Source organism: Engraulis encrasicolus, chromosome 23 (assembly GCF_034702125.1).
Source record: "Engraulis encrasicolus isolate BLACKSEA-1 chromosome 23, IST_EnEncr_1.0, whole genome shotgun sequence".
In the NCBI taxonomy this organism is placed as follows: domain Eukaryota; kingdom Metazoa; phylum Chordata; class Actinopteri; order Clupeiformes; family Engraulidae; genus Engraulis; species Engraulis encrasicolus.
This window is the reverse complement of record NC_085879.1, coordinates 23,450,106-23,456,105: the sequence shown is the minus strand read 5'-3', so window position 1 is coordinate 23,456,105 and position 6,000 is coordinate 23,450,106. Positions and strand designations below refer to the sequence as shown.

Below are 6,000 nucleotides of genomic sequence, written 5' to 3'. Positions count from 1 at the left end.
GTACGTTTACATGGCGCACAATATTTTACAGTGTCGTCTGTCCATGCATCCATACATCAATACATCAATGCATCTATCCTGCCTTCCCTCTCTCCTCCTCTTGGGGCAGTGCTGTCATGGGATGGGGCCAGCCAAGTGTCCTGTCCTCTCCTCTCCTCTCCTCTCCTCTCCTCTCCTCTCCTCTCCTCTCCCCTCAGCTCCTCTCCTCTCCTCTCCGCTCCTCACCTCCTCTCCTCTCCTCTCCCCTCAGCTCCTCTCCACTCCACTCCTCACCTCTCCCCTCCTCACCTCCTCTCCTCTCCTCTCCTCTCCTCTCTTATGTCTCCTCTCCGCTCCTCTCCTCTCCCCTCCTCTCCGCTCCTCTACTCTCCTCTCCTCTCCTCTCCTCTCCTCTCTTGTCTTGTCCTGTCCTCTCCTCTCTGCTCCTCTCTTCTGCTCTCCTCTCCACTCCGCTTCTCTCCTGTCCTGTCCTGTCCTGTCCTCTCCTCTCCGCTCCTCTCCTGTCTTGTCCTCTCCTCTCCTCTCCTCTCCTCTCCTCTCCTCTTCTCTCCTCTCCTCTTCTCTCCTCTCCTCTCCTCTCCTCTCTGTCTTGTCCTCTCCTCTCCTCTCCTCTGTTGCGCCTGGGCCAGGGAGGGAGGGAGGTAGGGAAGGAGGGGTGGCCAGAGGAGTAGCAACTCACGACTCACGAGGGGATAGAGTTGAAGGGAGGAGTAAAAATAGTTACTTCTCGAGCTCGACATGTCAGGAGCAAGTATTTGAGTTGTGAGGAGGGAAGAGAAGAGAAGGGAAGTGAACGGAACCTGAGACTCTTGAGGTCTTTACATAGATTGAGTCTTTTGCGTGACCCACATGTTACTCTGAGTGAGTGAGTGAGTGAGTGAGTTGAGTGGGGTGAACACCCGAGGGGGAAGAAGAAAGAAAAAAAAACTTGAAGTTGCATTTCAAGAACTCTATATTGCAAGTCTTGCAGAGCTGAATTTGGTAAGTAACGTGCACTTGGCCTTTTTAGTTAGTTTTTTTTTTTTTTTTTTTTTGCCAAAGTCGTAGATCATTTTGGTGCATTATGAATGTGCGTTGAACAAGTTATGCTTCATGATAACTTTGTAGTGACGTCTGGGATTTATGTAATTGTCTTGCAGTGATTTATGTAGCCTAATTGTACGTGTTGCATTCTTTTCCAACCAAAAACATTTCACCTGCCTTTTTACATAGGGTGAAATCAGGTTGGGGCATTTTTTTTTATTTTTTTTTGCGTACAAGTGAATGGGAAAAAAGTGGCCCAATTTACCTGAATTCATCCCTACAATCTGGATTTCCCAGTGGGACAATGCCCCAGGGAGGCACCTGATGTTCCTCTAGGTGGGCAGAGAGACTGCTGTCTAGCCAATGCTTTTGTGTAATATGAGTAGAGTAGAGTAGACTAGAGTATCATTTATTGATCCCAGGGGAAAATTAAATTAAGTTAAATTAAATTAAATATACTATCACTGCACATTCTATGCAAAATCACGATCTTTTGTTTTTGCAAGCAGGGCTCTAAATTAACTTTTTTCATCCCCAGGCAAAATGGCTCGTAGATGTCTTACTAGCCAAACACACACTCACTAACTAGTCAATGGCTAGTAAGTTGGCGTTTTCTACCGGCCAAACTGAAATATCACCAGCATTTGACCGGTTGGCTGGTGTTAATTTAGAGCCCTGCTTGCAAGTGCGAAACATTTTGTATGTACTGCATGTGCTGCATGCAAAATGTATAATTTAGCCTAAATGAGATTGATGGTGGCGATAAATTGTTTTTGCAGCTTCTTTCTGTTCCTGATTGGAAAAAAACACATGGGTAATTCAAAACTAATCAAGCTAAATTATTGTGACAGGTCTGCACTGATGTCCCGTTTGCACGGAACAGAGATGTATGGAAATACTGTTATCCGCAAATGCCATGAGCACTCAACCATGATAGTGGTCCATTGTGTGTGCAGTATGCAAATGTTTGTGAAATTCTGTCCTAAATATGGTTACTGTACTGGACCTACTAAATGGTCTTTGCAGGAATCTAACCACTGTTCAGTGAGAGAGAACAATTCAAATGCTTTTCAGCACTGGCACAAATGTTGTCATGCTCCATATATCATCTGGTTTTAACAGCCTCCAGCTGTCAAACCTAACGCCATTCTCTCTCTTTCTCTCTCTTTCTCTCTCTCTCTCTCTCTCTCTCTCTCTCTCTCTCTCTCTCTCTCTCTCTCTCTCTCTCTCTCTCTCTCTCTCTCTCTCTTTCCCTGTCTCTTTCTCTCCCTCTCTCTTTTTTCACTTCACTGTCAAACTTAACTCCATTCTTTCTCTCTCTCTCTCTCTCTCTCTCTCTCTCTCTCTCTCTCTCTCTCTCTCTCTCTCTCTCTCTCTCTCTCCCCCTCTCTCCCCCTCTCTCTTTTTCACTTCACACATTACGCAATAGTTTCTCAAGCGTTTCCCGACGGCTTGGCTGTCACGAGTGTAAGTCAGTGTGGGACCTGCCTGCCTGCCCCAAATGGGGAGAGGTGTTTGGTCGCTGCCAAAGAAAGCTGCATTGTGTGCAGGAGTTTTGCAATACGTTTCTCTCAGTGTGAGCGTGCCTGCGTGCGTGCCTGCGTGCGTGCCTGCGTGCCTGCGTGCGTGCCTGCGTGCGTGCCTGCGTGCGTGCCTGCGTGCCTGCGTGCGTACATGCTAGTTTGTGAGAAAGAGAGAGAGAGAGCATGGTGTGTGTGTAGTATGTATGTGTGTGTGTGTGTATGAGAGAGAGAGAAAGAGAGTGCATGGTGTGTGTGTGTGTGTGTGTGTAATATGTGCATGTGTGTGCGTGTGTAGGTGTGTGTAGTATGTGTGTGTGTGTGTGTAGGTGTGTGTGTGGGGAAATAGGTCACGCAGTGTCAGACAGGCCTCAACATATTTGTCAGTTTGACAGCCCCAACAAGCCCCCAAGGGGTGTAGGTTAGGTCCTGCGCCTAAAATGTGTACACCTGACAAGGGAGGCTGTGTTAGTGTTTGAGGCGGGCTGCAACACGCATGTTGGTCGGGAGGCTTTCAGTTTTCATCACCATACATCCAACTAGTTTGAGTTGGAGTCTATTCCTCTCCAAATTAACTTTTTCTGATCACCAGCCAAAATCTCAAACGTATCAGTCCATGCATAAACAGGTTTTCATGCTGATTTATGTGTACGTATGTCTGCTTTCACATGAAATGTAGTACACATTCGACACTTTTTCATGCTTAGTCAGTATAAGAACATCTGAAAATGTTTGTGGAAAGTTACTTACGGAGCTTTTTTGTGCATAAGTTAGTTTTGTACATGAGGCCCCTCCTCTTCTTGTACCCCGCCCCCTGTTCAATTGAGGTTTGCATTGCATGAGCTGTTGCAAGAACGCTAGCCTGATCATGGCAGAACTATGTCAAAGTGTTCTGATGAAACCCACAACATTGGTAGGTTTCCCAAAGCACTTTATTGCTAAGGCGGGGCACCTTGACAGGAAACACCTACCACCTTGACTAGTTCCCTTAAAAAGATAAAGATTTCATGTAATTTCAATGTAATTCCTAAAGTTGCTTAGCTAAAAAATCTATACTTTTAACGCCCCACCACCTTGACTAACAAAAATTCTATGGGAAACAGTGCATAGTTTTAGACACTGACACTGGGAAATATTACATCTTTGGCAGTAAGTCTCAAGAGGTCTGGCATTTATTTCAGATTACTTCCAATCAAGATTTTTTCCAAGCCGTGTTGTTCTTATGTACTGAATCTTGATAACTTTGACAAGCTGGCAGGAATCACACACAGTAATGTGCATTTTTTGGGGATCAAACATACAGTACAGTACATATAAATGCCTCCCTCTCCACCCTCGTGGATCACAAGAGGCGGGCGTGCGGGCATGCGTGTGAGAGAGAAAGTGTCTGGGTGGTGCACGTCCTCATTAGCCTTCGAAACAATCGGTGTTGACTGACCAGAAATGTCCATCTATTTGGTTGACCTTAAAACACTTATCTGTGTGTGACTGCTCTACTACTGTTGGTTGGTGTATCGCCAAACCAAAATGGTCATTCAAAGAAAGTCTGACGCTATAAAAACACCCTGATAATGGCTTGAACATCCTATACCCGTGTTGGTGATATATGCCTGACTGACCAAAACATTAGTATATCTGTTTTTTCCTGATTTATTAACATGGTTTGTCCATATATACTGCAAGTAGTCTACTGTTTGACTGTTTGTTCATTCCGCTGCCTTATGATGGCCGTTACCACTGCTGTTGATGTATAGATAAAGATTGATTAAGGCATCTAACCCCGTGTTGCTCCAGGGACTACTCCAGTACCCTGTTGACTCTCCAGTATGTCACTCTGAATTAGAGTGTCTGCAAAATGCAACTCAGTGTAATGTCGATCCTAGGGGACTTTCCCTGCATGTAAGCTTATTCACTGTAAGCAATATTATTCATTCTTTTTTCCCCTCTCTGCAAAGCACTCTGGGTCATTTTATGTTGTTGTAAATGTAGCATAATAAATTGACTTGGCTTGACTTGACATGACCTGACTTGGGTAATAAGAGCATCAGATAAAAATGCAATGTAGTCGCTCTATAGTAGTGTTTCTCAACGGGGGCGCTACAGCCCCCCAGGGGGCGTTGGGGAGCCCTAGGGGGGCGTTGAGAAGGATACAGCTGAGTGGGGGCGGGGCTTAGTTCCCATTGGGGGGCATTAGTCTATTTTATTTTTCAATACTAGGGGGCATTGGCAAGCTTATGATGAGGTCAAGGGGGCGTTTGGGGGCTCATGATGAGGTCGAGGGGCGTTCATTCAAAAAAGGTTGAGAACCACTGCTCTATAGTGTACGTATATCATGTCCACCCCCATCCCATCCCACCAAACCCTTTCACCACTGCATCCACATCCTCTCCCTGGGGCCAATAGGGTACAAGTTGCTGTAGGCCCCCATGGAAGGCAAATTTCAAGACAAAATTACATAGACAATGTCATAACTCCAAGATGGAAATTAAGGTTAACATGTCTTCCAGCTGTGGAGAGGATTATCAACAATATTTAAAACGGCACTCAACATCATGTGACAATTCTGTAATTTTTGACTTTTGGCCAATCGGGGGCCACCTGGCAGGTGGGGGTCCCTAGGCTGCAGTCCCATCTAGCCTGTGCATTAATCCGGCCCTGCCTCACTGACTTCTCCCTCTCATGCCACCCAAACCCTCCCCAACTCCCCACCCACCATCCTCTCCCCGGCTTCATCACTAGGGCTGTAACTAGGGGTGGGTATTGGCAAAGGGTTCACGATTCGATGCGCATCACGATACACATGCCACGATGCGATTCTATCACGATGCATTGCGATTCATGTACTACTGTGATGCATTGCGATATTTACTTCAGTAAATGTGTAAAATACAGCTTATTTGTCAGTTGTTGTGTAGCTTTCTTAAGTCAGTTCATTCTATTTAAGCATTCTATCATCTGGGAGAGAGCTTACATCACAACAGAAATATTACCTACTCTCTACTGAACAAAATCAACCCGTGGCAAATCGAATTTTATGGTTATCAAATAATCAATTGTCATGAATCCATGCAGTATATTGAGAAAATAAGTATCACGATACCTTGTCATGAATCGATGCATTGTATCGTGAGGGTAAGTATCGCGATGCATCGATATGACGATTATTTTGCACACCCCTAGCTGTAACGATACACTCAACTGGATTTCCGAAATGTATCTCATGTGAAGCTTGGAAAGCACTATCATATCATATCATATGATTGTTTTCTGGAATGAAGGATAACAAAACGTTGAAAGGGCGTATCACGATACTGCCTCCTTACATCACGATACAGTATCGTGACTCTGAGTATCACAATTTCTCGGTTCGATCCAATATCGTTACAGCTCTATTCATCACCCAACCAATCATTTTCACCTCCATTTCAGCCCATCCAGCCATCTCCATGACTTCTTC

General features: G+C 45.1%; 1 protein-coding gene across 2 annotated transcripts in view; it reads left to right on the top strand.

Annotated features, from left to right (window-relative positions):
* Positions 1-751: 751 nt before the first annotated feature.
* Positions 752-6,000, top strand: part of slc7a2 (solute carrier family 7 member 2) — a 33,444-nt gene continuing 28,195 nt past the window's right edge. For both annotated transcript variants that reach the window (XM_063190107.1, XM_063190106.1), the window contains exon 1: positions 752-981. The gene's annotated coding sequence lies outside the window, so the exon portion shown is untranslated. The remainder of the gene's footprint in view (positions 982-6,000) is intronic.